Source organism: Copidosoma floridanum, unplaced genomic scaffold (assembly GCF_036245765.1).
Source record: "Copidosoma floridanum isolate Cflo_tuat_1 unplaced genomic scaffold, Cflo_Japanese_pri ptg000016l, whole genome shotgun sequence".
Taxonomy (NCBI): Eukaryota; Metazoa; Arthropoda; class Insecta; order Hymenoptera; family Encyrtidae; genus Copidosoma; species Copidosoma floridanum.
The window spans coordinates 16,859,282-16,865,281 of record NW_028321893.1 but is presented as its reverse complement, the minus strand read 5'-3'; positions in this window follow the sequence as shown (position 1 = coordinate 16,865,281).

The window sequence follows — 6,000 nt, the reverse complement described above, 5'->3', positions numbered from 1 at the left end:
GCCTTCTGACGCCTCTCGACAATCTCGAGCGTTTTCCAGCTCATCTCGCCGATTGCGAACGCCTTCTGACATCTCTCAACGATCGCGAACACCTTCTGACGCCTCTCGACGATCTCGAGCATCTTCCAGCTCATCTCGCCGATTGCGAACGCCTTCTGACATCTCTCAACGATCGCGAACACCTTCTGACGCCTCTCGACGATCTCGAGCATCTTCCAGCTCATCTCGCCGATCGCGAACGCCTTCTGACTCCTCTCGACACTCGCCAACCCTTTCCAACGTCTCTCACCGATCGCAGAGCCCTCCCAACGCATCTTGCCAATATCATGCGTCTTTTAGCTCATCTCGCCGATCGCTGACTCCAGAAATGCGTGCAAACGTAAGGACCTCGCCGTCTTTACAAGTTACTACAACACATGTAAACAAAGAAGCTAATAATAATACAGTTGCTACTGCAACTGCTAACTTGCAGAATCATTTAAAAAAGCCATATGCATCGACTGCTTTAAAGACTCAGAAATATTGGCGTAACCAATTTCAGCCAGGTTCATACGTTCTTGCAACAAATGGAAAGTTTGCTTTTTGGCCGGCTATCATAACTTGTGTGACAGGAAAAGTTTTAAAAGCTCGCTTGTTCCCATTAACAGACGATAGTAGTGTATTTAAAATTAAATCTAAAAAAGATATAAAACCTTATGAACCATTTAACAAAAGCTGTGAATCAAAAAATGTAAAATCAAAATATAAAAAACGATTTTTACTTGCATGTCAATCATTGGAAAATCATAAATTACAAAAAAAATAAACAATTGTCAATAACGGTATTTATTACAAAAATTATTTAATCACAGTTTATCGCGTGGTAAACTTTGATGCTACATTGCCAAATTAAGCTTATGTAGAAATCCACTAGCGTGTTTACGATATATTATGTGTATCATATACTTGAACTAGACTACAGAGTTGCTCACGATAAAAACTTTATTAAAAAATTACCGCGTAGTAAACTTCGATGTAAGCTGTAAAACCAGTTTGTAATAAAATCTTCTTGTACGTGAAATATTTCATGTACTTGTTACTCTAACAATTCTAGCGATAATGCTCACAAGGAATATTTTATCAAAAGTTACCGCATGGTAAACTTCGATGTTAGCTTGCTAAATCAAGTTTGTGAAAATATCTACTTGCGTGTTGAAGACTCGTTATACTCGTAAATTTTGCGCAACACTTTTAGCAGTAATGCTCACATAGATATTTTATCAATGATAACCGCATGGTAAGCTTAGATAATGGTCTGCCGAATCGAGCTTGTGAATAAATTTACTTGCATGCTTATGATTTCTTATCCAAGTCATTTTTTTCCCAAGGACATGCTGCAGTGTTGCTCACAAAAATTGTTTTATCAAAGTGTACCGCGTGGTAAACTTAGATAATAGGCTGCCGATTCGAGCTTGTGAGGAAATTCCCTTGCGTTTTTATAATTTTTTGTCCTTGACATACTTTCGCCAAATACATTGATGGGTGTTGTTTATGATAAAAAAAAAAATATTTTATCTTAGTTTACCGCGTGGTAAACTTAGATAATGGTCTGCCGATTCGAACTTGTAAAGAAATATTCTCGCATGTTTATTATCTCTTATGTTGGTCATTCATTTGCGCAAGACTTTTAGATGAGTTACTCACCATAAATTTTTTATCATAATTTACCGCGTGATAAGCTTAGATAATGGTCTGCCGAATCGAGCTTGTGAATAAATTTACTTGCATGCTTATGATTTCTTATCCAAGTCATTTTTTTCCCAAGGACATGCTGCAGTGTTGCTCACAAAAATTGTTTTATCAAAGTTTACCGCGTGGTAAACTTAGATAATAGGCTGCCAATTAGAGCCTTTAAGAAAATTCCCTTGCGTTTTTATAATTTTTTGTACTAGACATTCTTTTGCCAAATACATTGATGGGTGTTGTTTATAATAAAAAAAAAAAAAACCTTTTATCGTAGTTTACCGTGTGGTAAACTTAGATAATGGTCTGCCGATTCGAGCTTGTAAAGAAATATTCTCGCATGTTTATTATCTCTTATGTTGGTCATTCATTTGCGCAAGACTTTTAGATGAGTTACTCACCATAAATTTTTTATCATAATTTACCGCGTGATAAGCTTAGATAATGGTCTGCCGAATCGAGCTTGTGAATAAATTTACTTGCATGCTTATGATTTCTTATCCAAGTCATTTTTTTCCCAAGGACATGCTGCAGTGTTGCTCACAAAAATTGTTTTATCAAAGTTTACCGCGTGGTAAACTTAGATAATAGGCTGCCAATTAGAGCCTTTAAGAAAATTCCCTTGCGTTTTTATAATTTTTTGTACTAGACATTCTTTTGCCAAATACATTGATGGGTGTTGTTTATAATAAAAAAAAAAAAAACCTTTTATCGTAGTTTACCGTGTGGTAAACTTAGATAATGGTCTGCCGATTCGAGCTTGTAAAGAAATATTCTCGCATGTTTATTATCTCTTATGTTGGTCATTCATTTGCGCAAGACTTTTAGATGAGTTACTCACCATAAATTTTTTATCATAGTTTACCGCGTGATAAGCTTAGATAATGGTCTGCCGAATCGAGCTTGTGAATAAATTTACTTGCATGCTTATGATTTCTTATCCAAGTCATTTTTTTCCCAAGGACATGCTGCAGTGTTGCTCACAAAAATTGTTTTATCAAAGTTTACCGCGTGGTAAACTTAGATAATAGGCTGCCGATTCGAGCTTGTGAGGAAATTCCCTTGCGTTTTTATAATTTTTTGTCCTTGACATACTTTCGCCAAATATATTGATGGGTGTTGTTTATGATAAAAAAAAAAATATTTTATCTTAGTTTACCGTGTGGTAAACTTAGATAATGATCTGCCGAATCGAGCTTGTAAATAAATCTACTTGCGTCTGCATTATTTCTTGTTCCTATCATTTTTCCCCAAGACATACAGCGGTGTTGCTTACAAAAATTGCTTCATCAAAGTTTAATGCGTGGTAAACTTAGATAATGGTTTGCCGATTCGACCTTGTAAAGAAATATTCTCGCATGTTTATTATCTCTTATGTTGGTCATTCACTTGCGCAAGACTTTTAGATGAGTTACTCACCATAAATTTTTTATCATAGTTTACCGCGTGATAAGCTTAGATAATGGTCTGCCGAATCGAGCTTGTGAATAAATTTACTTGCATGCTTATGATTTCTTATCCAAGTCATTTTTTTCCCAAGGACATGCTGCAGTGTTGCTCACAAAAATTGTTTTATCAAAGTTTACCGCGTGGTAAACTTAGATAATAGGCTGCCGATTCGAGCTTGTGAGGAAATTCCCTTGTGTTTTTATAATTTTTTGTACTAGACATTCTTTTGCCAAATACATTGATGGGTGTTGTTTATAATAAAAAAAAAAAAAACATTTTATCGTAGTTTACCGTGCGGTAAACTTAGATAATGATTTGCCGAATCGAGCTTGTAAATAAATCTACTTGCGTCTGCATTATTTCTTGTTCCTATCATTTTTCTCCAAGTCATACAGCGGTGTTGCTTACAAAAATTGCTTCATCAAAGTTTACCGCGTGGTAAACTTAGATAATAGGCTGCCGATTCGAGCTTGTGAGAAAATTCCCTTGCGTTTTTATAATTTTTTGTCCTTGACATTCTTTTGCCAAATACATTGATGGGTGTTGTTTATGATAAAAAAAATATTTTATCACAGTTTACCGCGTGGTAAACTGTGATGAAATTACAAAATTTTGCCAAAAACTTTTATGGGTGTTGTTTATGATAAAAAAAATAATTTATCAAAAATTACCGCATGATAAACTATGATGTTAGCTTGCCAAATGAGTATGTAAAGAACTCTACTTGGGTGCCTATGAATTGTTATAATTTGGATTTTTACTACAAGACTTTAGGCGGTGTTGCTCACCATAAATATTTTATCAATGTTTACCGCAAGGTAAACTTAGATAATGGTTTGCCGAATCGAGCTTATAAATGATGAGTACCTGAAGACGGTGGAGGGGTTCAGTTGAGATTTCATAAAGGGAGCTGGCTACGTTATAAATCACCAGCTCGGAAAATCTCTCAACGAACTCGTGGGTACAGCCGATGTACCGTAAATAAAAAATAATGTTTAGGTTAAGTGACTTGATAGAAAATATAGAGTAGCAGAAGATAAAGTCGGCAACGCTATACCATATTGATAACACGTGTGTAATCGAGTGAAGTTGTCATTAGTTATCTTGTTAGTGATCCAAGAACGATGATATATCACTACACAGGGTGGAAATACAAATAAACTCAATTATTAATCGATATTTGAGACTAAATCTATTGATGAAATCCATTTGATATAGTGTCAGTGGCTATAAAAAGCAACGCAAAACAGCTACGTTACGTCAAATCTAACCAAAAAATTTGATTTCGGTAAAAACAAAAATTTATCTTGAATACGGTTTGTCCTACAATAAATTTAACAGCACCAACAAAAACCTTGTCAAATTTTACCCACTAGATGCAACTCTCGAACCGTTACACAGCTTAGGACGAGAAAAAAATGGGTGAAAATTTGTAAATTGTCACTTTGTATACACATACGCTGTTGTAACCGACGCAGCAGACAGTGCAGCAGTCAGTGCAGACACTCAGACTCTCAGACACTTGACTGGAGAGTAGAGTGAAGACACTGCAGAGTGCACACCACCTGATGCGTATATATATATGTGTGTACATGAACACTCACACATTAGAGACCCGTGCAGCGATGCCAAGTCTTCACTCGCTACTTCCTCCTTGCCCCGCAACTGTAAATACCAATTTTGGTGACTCGGTCAGTGTTCGAGGCGTATGCGTTAGCCTTAGAGAATATATTTAGGGGAACACGTGAGGCATGAGCAGGAGCAGGTGCGAGGAGAAATAAGTAGACTGAATTGGTTGCAACCTTTATATTAAACTTATCAACGTCTTAAACTATATTTATTACATGGGATTTCTTTGATTAAAAGGGATTAAGTTAGAAGTGTGTTTTGCTTAAAGTGTGCACGTGCTTGGCACTCATGCTGGGCTCGGCGGAGAGGCCTTGCGCGCTGGCCAACTTGGCTCCTCGAGCTCCCAAGCACAAGAGAACGGCCGCTGCTCTCCTCTCCAACGCCATAGCTGAAGCGGTCCGTTGTCCTGAGGTTGGAGAGAGATGGGAACAGCTTGCGGCGCGTGCGCACCAGTGATTGAGCCTGCTTTAGAAGGGCTCCCGAGTTAAGAGCTTCTGCTTGCGTCTGGAAGATGACGCTGGGTGTTTCGGCTGGGCCGCCACATATATACATGGAGGAAGCATTGTATGCTCCGACCGCGAGACGAAATGAGAGAGACAAAAGACAAATAGCAGTACAACCTTTCTCTCTCTTACACGCCTCTGATTGGTTGGCCCCCTTCCGTATATATAGGTGTAGTCTTATGATATATCTGCTCTGTTCCCCCACGACCGCCACTCGTGGATACGACTATACCTATATATACGGAAGGGGGCCAACCAGTCAGAGGCGTGTAAGAGAGAGAAAGGTTGTACTGCTATTTGTCTTTTGTCTCTCTCACTTCGTCTCGCGGTCGGAGCATACAATGCTTCCTCCAGACTTGTGAAGTTGGCGCCCGTAAATATTAAATATAAATATTTTGCACCCATTCAGGGCTTAAACGATTCCTCCTTACTTGCGGATTTATCCTCTACTTGAATTTTTATTTGCGGATCAATAGTTTGCGAGATATTTGCAAAATAAAAAGTCGAAAATGGGCGCGGCGCTGAAGTATAAAAAACTTTGTTGTAAGTGCTAAATTGGGTTAAAATCCAATTCTACCTGTACGATTCGATTCCTCCTCATTTGCGGATTACGTAGGTATATAAATTAATGTAATTAAATGTCACAAAGTTTGTAAATAATGAATTTAATTATAGAGTGAGAGAATCTAGTAACTTT